This window comes from Echinops telfairi, unplaced genomic scaffold, assembly GCF_000313985.2.
Source record: "Echinops telfairi isolate 266 unplaced genomic scaffold, ASM31398v2 ScPeMD7_21;HRSCAF=78, whole genome shotgun sequence".
Taxonomy (NCBI): domain Eukaryota; kingdom Metazoa; phylum Chordata; class Mammalia; order Afrosoricida; family Tenrecidae; genus Echinops; species Echinops telfairi.
The window spans coordinates 14674035-14691916 of NW_022103918.1; the positions used below are offsets into that span (position 1 = coordinate 14674035).

At 45.5% G+C, this 17882-nt stretch overlaps 1 protein-coding gene across 6 annotated transcripts in view; it reads left to right on the forward strand.

The window, feature by feature from the left end:
* PPFIBP1 (PPFIA binding protein 1) overlaps nucleotides 1-17882 on the forward strand; it is a 197796-nt gene that overhangs the window by 109399 nt on the left and 70515 nt on the right. The gene's annotated exons all lie outside the window — the stretch shown is intronic.

The following is a 17882-nucleotide window of genomic DNA, read 5'->3' on the forward strand; positions in this document are numbered from 1 at the left end:
GCCTGGCAAACAACCACACGCATACACTACCGTCGTCATGTCAAACACTGATGGACGCTCCATGAAGATCATGGCCCTCTCTCCCTCTCGGTAGGAGTGGAATTTGGAACTGGGAGCAAGTCGTCTTTCTGTGAATGTGTGTGATGATGTTGAAATTGCTGACTACACTGTCTAATTGAATTAGCGTATACCGATTCACTGCTGGCCCATACAATGTCCTTGGTTGAGAATTGCGGTTTGGGCCTGACTATGTTTCATGAGATGTTTGGGACAGGCCCTCACTGACAAGCTGCCTGTTGTGTGTCTGAAACCAAAGTCTGGACTTTATCAAGCAATCTAGCTTCATGACATGCTTGATTTAGGAGGCCAAAAAACGATGCAATGCGTTCTAGAGTTTCCCTTCTAAAGTGGTTAAAATAAAAACATCCATACTTGAGGTATCCTGATATAACAGAGAAACAGAAGCTGTAAATGGAGTCCTAAAAACCAAACAAAAACAAAATTATGTACATATATTTATGTTTCACAAAAATAAGCACAAATTTGGCCTTAGGAAATCAGGAAAAAAATGAAAACCGTATTCCTGGTTTTTTTTTTTTTATGCTCTTCATTTACTCTCTCTTAAGCTATTAATTTCATTCTATAATAAAATTGACCCAGGGCAATGGGGGGGGGGCAACAATTCAATATTGTTAGCGAAAAACATGTCGTGGCCAAGTGATCTTTGTCTAGAACACTTGCCCTTTACATCAGTTGTGTTTCTCAGGCACGTTGCACCCTGGATGCTGTCTCCATGAGATGCCCCACCTTATCTTGTCTTGCGGCAATTGCCAATCCTGCTGCTGCTGCCGCCGCATCTCAACATCTCCTGCTAGGTCCCACTGCCCTAAGTGGGGCTTTGAAACAAGTGGGCCTCAGAAAGCCTCAGTCAGCCACCCACAGAATCTATAAATTAGCCGAACTTTGACCTTTGCAACACCACAGAACACGTTTGAGTTGGTGGTAGACTTCTGTTGTCCACGCTGCCCTCGCTCTCGTTAGGGCTCGATGAAAGCCAAAGGTGAGAGCAGCGCCTTGTCTAAGCAGCCCTGGTGGCCTAGCGCTTACCCCGTTTCCCCGAAAATAAGACAGTGTCTTATATTAATGTCTGCTCCCAAAGATGCGCTAGGTCTTATTTCCAGGGAATGTCTTTCCATGCAGAATATTGTACACATTTATTGTTTATTATTTTATAAAAAGAGACCTTGCACTTCCTGTCTGCTCGGGCCGCGCTGCAGCCAACAGTGAGCTGCGCGGCGGCACCCACTGCTACGGTCCAGAGTCCAGAGTTAGGGTAGCTTCTGGGGGCTTTATTTTCGGGGGTGGGGGGTGGGGGATGCCTTATATTTCAGCAAGAGGCCAAACTGTAAGTAGGTCTTATTTTTAGGAGCTGTCTTACTTTCAGGGAAACGGGGTAGGAGTTGGACTGCGATTCACAAGGTTCACAGTTCGAAACCACCAGCCTCTCTTTGGGAGAAACACAGAGCTTTCTACTCCCCTAAAGAGTTGACAGTCTCAGAAACCCATAACGCCAGTTCTACCCTGGCCTATAGGGTCTCTGTGAGTTGGCATCGACTGACTGGATGGCAGTGACCCCCTTTTCTAAGGGGCCTTCATGGATTTTTCCCCCTCCAGGTCCATGGAGGATAGATCCTTGACTTAATGCAGGCTGAATTATGTGGATTGAAATGATCGCAGGCAGATCTGCGGTGTGTTTGCACTTGATGTCTTGTTTTGAGCACACCATTCTTAACATAGCTGTCTTCTCCCGCGGGCTTGGTGAGTCCTCAGCTTTCCAAGGCTTTGGGCTGTTGATTCCGAGGGTTCGGCTGAGTCTCCTGGCAGATCGTCTGTGACTGCCCACAGCCTCCTTCTTAAACTGAGGGATGTCTTCCTTTTCTCAAAACGCCGGGCCCTTTCCGGTTTCAGGAAGACGGAGGCATCTGCTAAGCATCTCTGTCCTCAGCCCCCGGGCTCCTGTCATATGCCTCTGTCTGTACTTTTAACTCTCCTTAGCCTCTGTTCCCAAGCATGTCACCTGTTACTATGACTCATCTCTACCTTCTTAGGCATCTAGACACCGAAACACAGCCCATATTTCATCGCTCCTATGACTAGGAAGGGAGCCCTAGTGAGATGACACATTGGGCCGCTAGCCACAATGTCACCAGTTTGAAACCAGCATTTTCCCTGCTAGAGAAAAATGAGGCTTTCTACTCCTCTAAGGATTTACCATCTCAGGGTCCCACAGGAGCAGCTCTACTCTGCCCCATAGGGTCAAGAGAAGAGTCCTTGAATGGGGCAACAACTTTTGTTGGTCTTGTTTTTCGAAGCCAAGAGATGCAAAGGGAAAGAATCTTTCCTCTCCTCTCACATAAATGAGTTACGTTTTCTCTCCCCTCGTTGTGTAGAATATCAGCTTTCTGCTCATAAAACTACCCTTCCCTACACGAAATAGGACTCTAAAGCTGGTTACATAATGTCCAGCTTTTTATCATTGCCCTGCCCTGGTGGCACTTTCTGGTAAGCGTTAGCCTGCTAACCACAAGGTGCATGGTTCAAACCTACCTGCTGCTCCTCAGGAGAATGGTGAGATAATTTGCTCTCATACATATATACCCCAGCTACGGAAGAAAGAGACCTTGGGCTAAAGGTCATTTCTGAATTAACATGAAAGGTCCTACTAATTTTTATTATCAGGATGAATTAGAATACTGTAAAATTTCCCATGAACAAATACATGTTTACCTGCGACCAAAGGCCACGCTTCTACGACTTCATTATAGAGCCACCTCTCACCACCACTCCTCCCCCAGCCGCAGATTGAATACCTTCTAGTAGTAGGCCTCCTCCTGGATGTGGGCCCTTGGTTAACTTACGTTGAGTCTCTTTAAGAAAGGCTTTTCTTGTGGGATTCTTTTGTAGAACCAGAGCCCATCCTTCCAACCACAGTGAGGGTGTTAAAGCAAGATCCCATAGAAAAGCGGTTTTCTCAGAGCTGTTCTACCCCACATAAGGGATCGATTGGTTGGTTAAAACTGGCTTGGCCACCACTTGCTAGCCAATTCCTGCAGAAGTAGGCCACATTGAACCAGAACCTTACCACTCGGTAAGGCTCATAACTCTCAGCTAACCTTTAAAATGTTGACTTTGGGGGAATGATCCAGGTGCTTCATCTGGTGGTCATGTATAGGCCGGCCAGCTTGTGACTCCACTTGCGTGATACTTCTGTTGCCCTTCTTGCTTCCCTTCTTAGGTGGATGAAGAACGTACTTGTGATGCTTGGGTTTGGGAGTGGGAGGTAACTACCTCAGTAAATGGCAGCTCTGTGTCTATATGGCTTAGGCCACCACCCTGGCTTGAGTCCTTCCTTTCTCCGAAACCCTCTATCAAATCCTTTTCATTTTCCATCCGCATTATGTGTACCATGATAGAAATGTTGATATCTTGTTAAGGGATGCTGTACTCAGATATATGCATTTGTTCCAGATTCGTCACACTCCACTGTTAAAAATGTGTGTGTTCCACTCCAGATATATATGCCCTTGACTCCTTGCTTCCAACCCTTATTGCCCCTGCACTGTGTTCTTAGCCTGAGTGTACTTCTTAAAACATGTCCCTCTTCTGCTCAGAACTTTCCAGTGGCTTCCCATCTGGCCAGTGAAGTTCTTACCATGGCTGAGCACCATTAGATCCCACCCCTCTTGCTCTCCCACCACATTCTCAAACCTCAGAGGCCGAATTCTCTGCTTATCCTCAGGCCTTCTGCCTTCCCACCACACAACTCACCTCAAACGCATTAAGCCTTCTGCTTCTCAGACTGTTACACTCACCGTAGTTTCTACCTGGAAGCTTTTCCCATATATTCATGTGACTTGTTCTTTCTTTCCAGAACTCTTCTTTGCACATCACTTGATCAGTGGCAGGAGACTTGGTGGCATAGTGGGTTATGCGTTGGGCTTCTAGCCACAAGGTCAGCAGTTTGAAACCACCAACTGCTCCTCCTCAGGAGAAAGATGAGATTTTTCTGCTCCCGTAAAGGTCTACAGTCTCAGAAACCCACAGGAGCAGTTCTACCCTGCACTGTATTTGCCGTGAGAGTCCCAATGGACTCCAGGGCAGGGACCTCCATGGTTGTTCCTATCAGCAGGGCTTCCCGATGACAATGTGAAGGATTGTAACTCCTGCCACTCCTCACAGAGGCAGCACAGTGTTCACAATGAAAGCATGGACCGAAGCCCGATTCTGTTTCGAAATCCATGTTCTAGCCATGTAACTTGGGCGTTCACTCTGCGCCTCAGTTTTATCACCTGTTAAATGAGGATTAAAAATAGTGTGAGTAAAGCATGCTGTCAGGTGCATAGTAAACGAATGTTTCTGCCCCTCTTCCTTGCTTTAATGCTCCCCCGTAAACTTAAAAAGCTTGCTCCCATTGAGTCGATTCCAAGTCACAGTGACCCTATAGGACAGGGTAGAACTGCCGCTGTGCGTTTCTGAGACAGTCACTCTTTATAGGAGAAGAAAGCTCTGTTTTTCTCCTGCGGAGCCACTGGTGGTTTCGAACTGCTGACCCTGTGGTTATAGCAGCCCGACTCATAACCAGGTCTCTCGAGGTGGACATCGACTCAGGAACAGTGAGCTTTAGTTTGGGTTTCTCCATCAGCCCCCAGGGGCGGCCCCACTCACTTTGGGGGAACATGGCACTATATGAAGGAGACTTGCCGGATGACACATTGGTTAAGCACTTGACTGCCAGCCATAAAATTGGCCCTTTAAGTCCACCAGCTGCTGTGTGGGAGAAAGATGAAGCAGTTTGCATTTACAAAGATTTCAACCGTAGGTGCCTGATGGAGCTTAGTTCTACTCTGTCCTATAGGGTTGTTAGGCATCAGAACTGAGTTGATGATGTTTATGGGATGTCTGATAGAATTAAAATGATTTGTTTGTGACTTGTTATCTTGCCATTAAGATGTATGTTCTATCAAAACCGTAATTTATTCTTTTTCCTTTTCCTTTCCCTTGATATGCTACACTTTCATCATTTAAAATGGCACTTGATGTACTTATATATTACCCAAACCAGATCCACTGCTGTACAGTTGATTCCTATGCACAGTGATATTATAGAAAGAGCAGAACTGCTGTTTAACTGTAAATCTTTACAGGAGCAGGCAAACTCCTCTTTCTTCCATGTAACTGTGGGTTTGAACCACCAGCCTCAAGGCTAGCAGCCAGTGCTCATCTCACTATACCATAGCGGCTTCTTGGATATGAGTTAGGTAGGTGCTCAGTAGTGATAACGTTGAGTCAATGAGTGAGAGTCCAGGTGCTTTGAGGAGGTTATGGGATGGGTTGGGGCCGAGTTGGCAAGCCTTTTCTGAAAAGGGCCAGACAACATGTTGCTGTCCAGTGAATTCCTGGTCATCGTGGCCACATAGGACAGAGCAGAAGAACCCAGTAAGATTTTCAAGGTGGTAATCTTTACACAAGCGGACTTGTATATCTTTTGCCCAGGGAGCGATTGGTGGGTTCAAACCACCTACCTTTTGATTGAAGCGCCGTGAAGCAGGACTTATTGTCCTTATCTGTCTCGTAAGGGCCCCTCTGCAGCGGCTAGTGCCATTCCCTCAGAACTGAAATGTAACTTACTGGAAAAGCAATATATTACCATCATTGCTTGGTTCAGTGTTCATTAATTATACACATTTTCTACATCTCACAGTATTTTGATAGTAAGTAATAAAGTAAAGGCTGTGTCGTGAACTTCCAACCGTATAATTCCAGGGCTCTGGTTTTCATTTTTTCCCACAGCCGAAAACACATCTGTATTAATGATTATGGTCAGAAGCATGTATGCTATAAAAGAAAAGGAAATGTTGGCATTTCACTTAATATACGGCTGAGTGTAACTCACACCCAATTGAAATAGAAACCAAGAGAAATTACCTTCAAGAACCCAGATTAGCTTTTAAAATTATCTATGAAAACATATTCTTCCACAAAACAGTTCCCTCTCCCACAGTTTTTTTTAACCACTCTTCCCAGTCAATTTGGTATGCTGGCAGAATTCTTCCAGTGGTGTGTCTGTGTTTGAATTCATTGTGTTTTAACCATATCTGAAAAACAAGCTATGAAATGTTAGCACAAAGCCTATAGATTTTACTACTATAATTAAACAAAGCAAAATGGATCACACGTTACATGCATTTTGCATCGTAGTTAGAAATGTATATGCCTGCAGTTGATGCTAATTTTACAGAACCAAAAATGGTTTTTGTTTCACCTCTTCTGAATTGAATAGTATCCCCTCAATGTCCATGGGCACCCCGGTAACATAGTGGGTTACAAGTTGGGCTGCTAACTGCAAGGTCAGCAGTTCAAAACCACCAGCTGCTCAGTGGAAGAAAGATGAAGCTTCCTGCTTCTGTAAAGATTGACAGCCTTGGAGACCCAAAGAAGTAGTTCCACTCTGTGGAATCAGCTCAATAGCAGCGGGCTTGGTTTTGGCTGTCAGTGTCAACACCGATCTTGTTTTTTTGCTTGCCATTTAATTTATGCGCGTCCTTTCACATGTGTGAAAAGCGAACCTTGCCCCCGGTCGAGGGGGGTTTCTTGCTTGCAATGCCGCTCCTTCTCCGCGTCTCGTCTGTGACTGAAGCTCCATTTGAGACCAGGCCCGTTCTGACCAAGAACCAGAGCTTGCATGGGGTGTTCGCTGCCTTCTAGCCCATCCTGGATGGATTCTTTTGTGAGATTCAATTTAAGAAGCTTAAGGGGAAGGGGGAATACTACTAGCCTGTGACATTGCCGTGCAGTTAAATAACGGGAGGACCAAACTGTTGTACAATTTTCTAAATGTTTCCTCACTTCTTTCTGTACTCAGAGCTTCAGAAAGTGTGTGGAAAAAATGGAACTACAAGATCATGGGCTTTCTCCCATGAATTTTCTAAGGCACCCTCTTGGAGCCGATCGGTAATCAACAATTTTACCAGCGCTTCGTGGGAGGAGGATGAGGCAGGCTGTTTCAGCCACCGTTTTAATGTGTATTTCACAGGGGCGGCATCGCTGTGGGGCTGTCTCAGGAGATGCTCTAGTGAAGCAGAGCAAGCAGCCATCAGCGTTCGATGGCGCTCGTAGTCAACATCACCAGCTTAAGCATTTCGCACTCTTAAAGCTTTTGGATTTACCCTCTTTGGGAGCATTTTATTGGGAACTGGTTTGACATAATAATCATCCATTTGAGACCCAAAGGACAGCATTCGCCCGCCGCCGTTGCGAAGAGTTGCAAAAGAAGGAGAAGTGGAATGGGAAACATAGGGAGTGGGCGGGATAAGTGAAGGCACAGGAAGGGATGGCAGGGAATGGGCGGGGACTCGATGTAGATGAGTTGTTGAATCCAATCACACTTTAAGTGGAACTTCTCTGGAGCAATAGTTTTCAAATGTTTTTGGCCCACTAAAGGATCTACTTTCTTATATCTTAGTATAGAACAGATGCATCCATGCCTCTACACGCATGAACACACGCACGCACCCTGAAGCCAATGAAATATCAGCTACCTAGAGGCAGAATTTTTCCCCTCTCTCTTTTTTTTTGGTTTGTCTATTTGACTGTTTGGTCTCCTGTAGCTAGCATGAGGCAGGCCCTCCATCAGTATTTGTTGCATGCCCGTGTATAACTGACTCGTTAAGTTTGGTAGAGCACTACTTATCCCTGACTCCTTGTGAGATATAGTTGGATGTTTTCTATTTTATTAAAATAAATGCAAATTATAATTGTATAACTCCTCTCGAGGGGGCTGAGCAATAGAATTGAGAACTGGGTGTAAATTGATATATTGGACTGGGTAAGATATGTCAATCAAACTGTTATTTTAAAAAAAGGATTGAGCATCCTTAAAATACTTTTAAAAATCAAATAAGTGTCACTTACAGTCTGTGAAGTTTGTTTCACTGCCTTCTGATCATATGGGCTGTGATCTATGGCTTATAACACACTCGAGAGCGTAAGCAGTCTGTTAACTTGTGGGTTGGGTCCTGGGCTGCTAAGGTTGTGGTCCAAACCCTCCTTTGGAGAAAGATGAAGCTGTCGGCTCCCCTCTCATAAATCCTATAGAGGGTCGCCATGATTCACAATCAGCTCAAAAGCAGTAGGTGAGTTGCAGGGCATTAGGAGCCGGAGCGGTGCTGTGCTGAAGCACTTTTGGCTGCTAACCAGAAGGTCAGCAGTTCAAACCCCACAGGAGAAAGATGTGGCTGAGGGCTTCCGTGAAGATTTGCAGCCTTGGAAACCCCGTGGTTCAGCTCTACTCCATCCCATAGACTCACTGAGTTGGAGTCGACTTGGCTGGACCTAACACACACATCCCTCTGGGAAAGTCTGGGTCCAACACCCCCCAAGTGATTTACTTTTAGGGAGCCCTGGTGACATAGTGCTTACTCATTGGGCTGGTAACCAAGAGGTCAGCTGTTCAAAACCACCATCTGCTGCTCAGGAGAAAGAGGAGGCTTTCTTATCCCATAGTTATGGTCTTTATAGGGGAAACCCACAGGGACAGTACTACGCTGCCTTATAGGATCATCGTGAGCCAGAATTGTCTCGATGGCAGTGAGTTTGTTTGTTTTCTTGGGGGTGGGGGGTGGGGGTAGGCACTGATAAAGGATCACTGGTGGCATTTGACTGCTTACCTAAATGTCAACTGTTTGAACCCACCAGCTGCTTCTTGGGAGAAAGATATGCAGTCTACTTCTGTCAAGAATTACAGCCTTGGAAACCCTCAAGGTGGGGGTAGGTGGGTGGGACTGGGGGGAATTCTACTTTGTCCTGTTGGGTCAACATGATTCGTTGGCATTGCCTCAACAGCAGTGGGTTGAGTGGGGTGGGGGCACAAGCAGCCAGCTGGTCTGGATCGGTAGGTTGGGCAAGCAAAGAGAACAGCTGAGTGTCTAGGCTTTGAGTGCAGAACTGCAGGGAAGGCAGTTGTGAGGGTTACAGAAGGGAGAACAAATGAGAAGTTGAAATCTGCCCAGGCCTCTTGATATTCCTTTATCACACTGCAAACTGCATTTGCAAATTCTACAGAATAACAAGATTCCAACATCACAGAATTAATTTTGTTCACATACATCTTGGTTCATGTGAAAATTCCGTCTCAAAGATTGTAGATAGCAAGGGTGGTATGAATGAGCATACTTCTCTAGATTTATCTTAACAGATAAGGTCAAGAGATAGGATTTGGGCTGATGCAGCCAGGAGGAAACTGGTTCTACATACCTTGTTTCCCCGAAAATAAGAGTGTCTTATATTAATTTTTGCTCCCAAAGATGCGCTAGGTCTTATTTTCAGGAGATGTCTTATTTTTCCATGAAGAAGAAAAAACGGTACACACTTATTGCTTATTGTTTTATTAAAAGAGACCTCGCACTTCCTGTCTGCTCCTGCTGTGCTGCGGCCAACAGTGAGCTGCGCAGCGGCACCTGCCACTATGGTCCAAAGTTACAGTAGCTTGAGGGGAGGCTTATTTTCAGGGAGGTCTTATTTTCGGGGGATGCCTAATATTTCAACGAGAGGCAAAACTGTAAGTAGGTCTTATTGTCGGGGGATGTCTTACTTTTGGGGAATCAGGGTATTAGACCAAGGAGGGAATATAGGAACTGGAAGGGTTCTGACATGAAGGTGTTCCTGTGGGAGGGGCCCCTGGGGCTGAGCTCGGAGCCGCAAGTGTGTGATGCCCTCATAGTAGATTCCGGGGATGCTAAGACCTGAAGCAGAGTCTCTGATTTTCAGGAACTCGCAGCTTGGTCGTGGAGACACACCTACGACTATCACTGGGGCTCTGGCGGACAAGACACAGGGTAGTCCAGGCAGGATGGAGTATTGTATGTGATGACCCAGATGTAAGGGTCTCATGAGGGACAGGCAAGGCTGTGTGTCCTATCGGCAGTGTGTACCATTTGGGTTAGGAACCGCTATGAGAGTTTGGTCATCCTAGTCAGGCATCACAGAATACCTCTGAGAGGCACACACAGGAGCACTATGGATTTTTGGACTAGAATCCCATTTGTTGAGTGACCTTGAACAAGTCCCCTAGTTTCTGTCTGGAGTCATGTGGTTAGATCCTGGGATTCCACTTCATAGTCATCCTACGTGCAGCAGAGGTAACACTGCCCAGGCCTCCAGCATCCTCACACTTGCAATGCGTGAGCCACGGTGGCAGCTGCTGTGTCAGTTCATCGCTCTGATGTAGTTGTGCCAGTAGCTAACAATACCAGATATGGGGAAATGTGGCCTTCTTTTGGTTTGCCATCAGGTTTTCAGATTTTCTGACAATACATACCAGGTTTTCAAATGGAAACATCTTTTTATTCAGAAAACAAAGGAATTTGGATTATTGTCTAGACCTTCTTTATTAATTCTATTCTGCTTATGGGGCCTAAATATTAAAAGGAGCCCTGGTGATATAGTGGTTACAAGTTGGGCTACTAACAAGGCCAGCAGTTTGAAACCACCAGCCGATCTGCAGGAAGAAGGTGAGGCTTTCCACTCCTGTAAAGAGTGAGTCTCAGCATCGCGCAGGGGCAGTTTTGTACCCTGTCCTGTAGGGTTGCCAGGAGTCAGAATTGATTTGATGGCAGTGATTTTTTGTTGTTGTTTGATCAGAGCAGATTAGAGCTGAAAACGTATAATGCAAGGTTTCAAAAAGTTCATGAGAAAATTCTATTGTCTTTGAATTTCACTTTTCTTAAGTCCCCTCCGATGACCAGAGAGGAGACAAAATACATGATGATAGTTACATAGCAAAGAATCCTGAAAGAAAGGAAGTTGTATGTGAGCAGATAGAAAGAGCTAGTATTGAGGGTTTAAAGGAAGAAATATTCTGTCGAGTTAAAACCCGGAGAGCTCGTTCAGAACACTTATTTTTGGATCAGAAGTAAGAAGGGGAGGAGAGCTGCCCTTGTTCGCCCGGTGCCAGGTGTCTACCACATCCGGTGGGTGGGTGGTCCCAGAGAGGAAAGACAGACCTCTTGCTCTCAGGGACAGTGGTGGAGTGCGCACTGGAGTCACCTGGAGGAGAGCTTGTAAACAGTCCAGTAACTGGGCGCTGCTCCCCGGGCGTCAGCCTGTCTTTGGGGGGCCCAAGAAGTGCCATTGCCAACCAGCTCAGATGCAGTGCTGCTGCTGACCTCCCGGTCTGTCTGACTCCCTGTGGGCTTTCCATTTTTAGGACGTTTTATCTTCTCTAAAATTGTCTGGGGGAGCACAATGGGAATCATTGTTTTGTGTGTTACCATCCACAGACAGCCACTTGAGGGGGGGAAATGGGTTAGAATAGATGAGTCATTCACGTGAAAATCTCTTTTGTTTTCTTAAGGACCTCAGGCTAATAAAGCATTTCACTGACTTCTCGGTAGAACCGGGTGTAGGTGAGAATGGTTTCTTTCTTGGAAGGGATTTCTTCTCTTTTAAGTGCCTTATAACCTCAAGTGAGTTTTATTTGTTTGTTTCTAGGCAACAAATTTGGAGTTCACTTTCTAGCCTGCACAATTTATACCGCAGGAAAGCTGAGGTGGCTCGGAAAAAATATTCTCACACACGTTTCCAAGACATTTACTCATTTTCTTGTAGAGCAGCGGTTCTCAACTTGTGGGTCACGGCCCCTTTGGGCGGGGGTCGAAAGACGCTTTCACAGAGGTCACCCAATTCATAACAGTAGCAAAATTACAGTTATGCAGTACCAATGAAAATAATCTTACTTTCTGTATGAACTGTATGAAAGGGTCGCGCCATCAGGCAGGTGGAAAACCAGGGTGCGTTCTCTCCTTCACCGTGACCTAAAACATGTTAGCCAGCACCGTAGGGAGCATTGTGATCTTCGGCCACCATGCCCACTGCTGGAACGTCTGCTCCCTGAATGTGTACCCTATTCAAGCCTGCTCTACGTGGGTCCTGACCAAGATTGAAACGCTGCAAAAGAGCTTCCACTCGTCCTCTCTTGAGTCATTGGTTTGTTTTGTTGGTTTGGGGCTTTGTTTTTGTGTTTTTCTTGGTCTTCCACCTAGCGATATTATCCCCAAGTTAAAGATTAAAGTGTTCAGGTGCCAACCCAGCGGCCAGTGGTTTGAACCCACCAGCCGCTCCAAGGTTGAGAGATGAGGCAGTCTGCTTCCGTAAATATTGCAGCCGTGGAAACCCAATGAGGACAGTTCTACTCGGTCCTCCGGGCTTGTTCTGCGTTGGGATTGGCTCCTCAGAAGCAGGTTTGGTTCTTTGTTTTGCTTTTATCTCCGAGAGCCTGCCTTTCTCAGATTTTTCTATACTTATTTTTATTAAACGGTTAGAATAGAAGCACTAGACAGAGGACTCCAAAAACAAAGATTCTCTGTGTACATCACCCAGCAAACTAGGGGCTTCCCAGGTTTGGGTTATGACCTTGAACCCCAGCCCTGCTGTTTAGTTGCCGAGGTAGTCTGATTGCCCGGTCCTGACCAATTTGGGACAACACGTGCTAAATAATTCACACCCATCCCTCCGTGGTCCCGTACTCTAATACCCTACTGACTACAGCAGGTCAATCAAAAATTAATATACGTTTATTTAAATTGGCCGTTTAGGATCCAGAGATGAATATGCTATTTTGTAGAAATTAGAGACGTTGTTTTTATGGTCTAATAATTTTGACTCCTTCAAAGACCGAATCATAGCCTGCAGGTTGCTGGGTGAGGGAAGAATTAGTCCTAAGGGACCAGGATATTTTGAGATCTTCATTTTGAGTGAAATATTATCCTTGATTCACGACATATTGTCATGATAGATCCATGCATGCCCTAGGTATGTATGTTCATCTATTTAGTTTAGTTTTAAAAGTTTCATTTCTAATTCTTAACAGTGATTTGCAGTAATTTAATTTTATGTAGGATATGCATAATGTGTGCAGTTTGAAGAATTTTGATATGTGTATAGTATAAATGTGTGTGCTTAACACCCAATCAGGAAAGTGAACAAAAGGACCCGAGTTCTCCTTTCACTTGGTTACCACTTCCCGCAGGGCACTCTGATTGTATTTTCTATCACCCTAGGTTTGCCTGTTCGTAAATTTCCTCAAAGGAGTCACGTAGGATGGAGTCTTTTGTGTCCAATTTCTTCTACTCCACTTGATGTGTGTATGGGTCGCTCACTCTATTTTGTTAGAGTGATATCCCATTCATTGTATTAATAGATCGTATTTATTTGACTAGTTGATGAAAGCGCAGGCCTGGGTGGAAGCCTAGGAGAATCTTCCTCTCAGAAACTTATCTTTTCAATGGCTATCCAGTCAGTTCCGACTTGTGAAAGGCCCATTTTTTTCCCAAAGCAGGCAGGTTTTTATTAAAGCTGCCTTTTATTTATTTATTTATTTTTCTATTCAAAAAATAATAACTTGGAGCTAGCCATGAAAATTAACAGCCATGGATAAGTCAGAATTATAATAAAGGGGAATTTATGCTTAGTGTTAGTGCGGCGCTTTAAAATCCCTTTGAAGTTACTGTGCTTTACCTAGTGGTCTTGCGTCTGCGACCTCGGCCTATGACTATAACGCAGGCACTTGTGAAGAATGTATGTTTTGCATTTGGGTTCTATAAATTCAAGTAGGTCAAGACGGCTGCTCGAATCATTCAAATCTTCTACGCTATTTGTGGCTTTGTTTGTCTACCAGTCCCCAAAGTTGGTGGAAAAAGAGAAGTACGTGACAGATGACATAAACAGAAAAATTTAACAGGACAATCAACTCCAGTCACATTGACCTTTATATGAAACATGTTCGCTACCATCGAGCCGGTGCCCTTTGAGAGCATAGCCCGATGTGCAGTAGAGCAAGCACCGCCCAGCCCCACACCAGCACCGTCCCCGCGATTGTTGCGATGATTGCGCCCAGTGTTGCAGTCACCCCATCTCGGGGGGGATCTTCCTTTGTTCCCCTATGAGCCTCTTCTTTGTCAAGCATGATGATGTCTTTCTCCAGGAACCAGTGGGGACCAGCCTCCACACCCGAGAGAGTCCTAAGGAGCAGTTGCGTGATTGAAGGGAAAGAAATAAAGGACAAAGCATGCAAGGGCTCACCTCTGCCGTGGAGTCTGGAACTGTTAGGTAGCTCGATTTAGGGATAGGGGGATTGTCCCTCCCATGCCTGCAAAGGCCCCCATCGAGGAGGTTGGGAAGAAATCAGACACAAAAATGGACACCCTGTGAAAACCCAAACTGAGTATGCACAGATTAGGGTCCCCAGCATAAGTGAAACCTAAAACCTAGCCTCCACTTAGGACCAAGGCGTCTCACAGGTGGTCCACACTCAGCCAGTGAGGTCAACCAATACCTTCTCCCACACCTCCCCAGCCAGTGGGTGGGATAGAGAAAGGCAGGAGGGACAACCCTGCCGCTCTCACTGCACCCCCTCGAGGCCCACCGCCAGTCTCTGTTCTGCCCTCGCTCAGGGGCAGGATGTAAGGAGGGCTTCTAGTGGGCGGGGTGAGCACATACCTGCATCCCCCCTAACGGCTCACCCCGGGCCTACTCAGGGCCCACACGACTGACTGTGTGTATGTCTACCATCTCGCCGTTTGTCTTCTTTTTCTCATCTCTGCGTGGTACTTTTCTTTTCTTTCTTCTTTGGGATTTAATTGAGTATATATTGGTCTTCAATATCTTCATGTAAATGAAAGCACTTCACGACTCTTTGCTTCCAACTACCGTTTTCTGTCCTTTGCAGACTGACCATTTATTTTACTCCTGCACTCACGACACTCACTCACTGCCGACTCCGGGGACCCTGTAGGACAGAGCAGAACTGCTGCTATGAGTTTCCGAGGCTGTAAAAGCCCTGTCTTTCTCCTTTCTGGCGCACATGACTGGAGTCCCTGACTGGGGCAGATGGTTAACATTCTTGGCTGCTAACCGAAAGAGTGGCAGTGTGAATTCCACCCAGGGACACCTCCCAAGCAAGACCTGGCAATCTACTTCCTTCAAATCAGCCTTTGAAAGCCTTATGGGGCACGGTTCTACTCTGTTGCCACAAACCCAACATTGACGGAATGGCTCTATTTTCTGTTTGTTTGCTTTAATGTCAAGTACTTTAGGGTACTGGTGATGCATCAGTGGACAAAACAGACAAAAACAAACAAAAATCCCTTCCCTCATGTAGTAGACCATAAACACAATTCATAAATACGTATGTGTAATACAGTAAAAATGATAGCCGCTAGTGGGGGAACTGAAGCAGAATAAAGGAGTCAGATGTTTGGAGGGGCTTTCAAATGATACAGGGTGGGCAGGGTGACCGAGGCAAAGGTCAGAGACCTCTTGCAGAAGTTAACAGTAGCTGAATGAAGGTGCCGTAGTTTAGTGGTATTCCAGTTTAAGCTCAATTGATCATAGTCTACTATGTGATACTTACTGCAAGTATTCCTAAACTTTCATGGCAATTCAGTATGTTCACGATCTTGTATTCTATTAAAGTGTTGGTTTTAGTGGATTGGAAATCGCCAATGCAAAACAAAACTGGTTCCTCACGCCCTCGCAAAGCATGATGTGGTTGGTCTCGTGCCCTCAGACAGCACAGCGTTTGAAGGATTCACGGAAAGGAACAAAGAAGAAACAATAGCCACCTGTTGTACTTGGGGGGTGGAGGGCGTTTCTACTCTGCCCAAAATCTAGCTGCTAATATGAGTTTGCTTCCCTGTTTTTGTGAGGTGGTGAGGGTGTTTTTATTTTTTATTGGGGGCTCATACAACTCTTATCACAATCCATACATCAATTGTGTAAAGCACATTCGTGCCCTCATCATTCTCAAAACATTTGTTCTCCACTTAAGCCCCTGGCATCAGCTGCTCACTCCCCGCCTTCCCCCTCTCTCATGAACCCTTGATAATTTATAAATTATTATTTTGTCATATCTTGCACTGGCCGAAGTCTCCCTTCACTAAGGTGACCAGATGTCTCGCTTTTGGCGGGACAGTCCCGATTTTTGGCGTTTTAAAAAAGTCCCGATTTTTGGAAAGAATGCACGACAAGCTAGGGAACGGTCTATTTGGTCCATATAGACCAAATTTTTAATCAAGAACCCCCCCACCCCACCGGTCAATGATGTCCTGCTTTAAATCTGGTCACCTTACCCTCCACCCACTTTTCTGTTCACCCCCCAGGGAGGAGGTCATATGTAGATCCTTGTAATCAATTCCCCCTTCCACCCCACCCTCCTCCACGGTGAGGGTGTTTTTAAAACACAGGCATTGCTTTGTTTTATTGGCACCCACCACCTTTATAGCTGAGCATGGCCCCTAGCCCTTTGTCTTAATATGTGCATCGGGGTATGGAGCCTGCTTTGAAATGCTGCTTTTAAAATGAAAGGGAGTGAAAGCCACTTAATTACCTGAAATCCAGGAAGTGCACACTCCTTGGCTTAATGCTTTGTGTTCTCAGTGTTTCACGTCTCCAGTGTTCCAGCAGGAAGGTGGTGGTTGGACTTTATACCCAACGCCTTGGGGCTGTGCTGTGGCTGGCATACAAGTAAAGGTTTTGAGAACGATCTTAATTAAAACAGAAGCTAGCTTGTTAGCACCCCACCCCCACCCCCAACTGGTTTTTGAGTGACTTCATGCAGGTGCCTTCAGCATTTTTATGTTGTAGTTTTTACACACACACACACACACACACTTATAGCTTTTGTAGTGAATAAAGGTTTAGAAAATCCTTAGGTAAAACTACTATAAAATCAAGGTAATATTTCACAATGGTTACGTATGGTATTTTACTAAATTAAATGTATAGCAGAGAATGGATCTGAGACTCTGTCCAAATTGTACATATGCTTATGGAAATAGGAGGTCGATCAAATCTGGCCGATGAGAAACCATGGGCAGAGATTTCAGTTCAAGAGCATCCCCTCTCTTTCCGGCTCTCTGCCGCTCCACAGTATATGCACAGTCCAGTCTTCTACCACCAGCCTGGTGGGAGACTAGACGTGGGTGCCCACCCTGCTGCGTGAAATGCAGCCATGATTGTTCAAAGTCCCATAATCTTAACTCTTTCTTGTTTGTGACCCCCCTTTTTTTTTTGGCAAGAGTAATATATGTTTAATCAGGTTAAAAAGAAGACTAGATTCTGATACAATATCCGCCTTTAAGAAGTGCTACAATCCTTCATTTACCTGTCAGAGCCTAAGGAAACAATGGAGATTTATTGTTCCAGGAGAGACTTGGCCAGAGAGCATCAGATAAATGCTGGTGCAGCGTTGCAGTGAAAATTAAGCTCACCTAGGTTCAAAATGATCTTTGCTGTGTTTACTTCCTACGTGTTTATGCAGAACTCAGGAAACTTCTTTGATCTTTATTTATAAAATGGAGATAAAGATGCTCATTTTATAGAGTTGTCACCAGTAAGATTTATGAATAACTTGTATAGAGGCCAGTATAGGCGCCCAATAAGTGATAGCCGTGACTTCTTTATGAACAGCCAGTAGGCTTGTGTGTGTGAAGCTGTTTTCTTGGACAAAGCTTTTGGTAAACCCTACTGCAAGGGGCACTGTAAGGAGCCCGGGTGGCACTTTCGGGTGAGCACTGGATTGCTAACCCAAAGGTTGTTGGTTCAAATCCACCAAACTATCTGCTCCCCTAAAGAATGACTGCCTTGGGAACCCAGCACAGAGCTGCTGAGAGTCAGAATCAACTCTGTGTCCTAGAAAGGAGGCAGGGGGGCAAGAGAGCTGAAATTGGTAGGTGGGTGCAAGAAGGCTGAATGCTCAGCCGTCATGGCTTTCAACAAGGTTCCGATACCATCCCCAAAGCATGCCCAAGAGTCCTAGCGCTGCACAG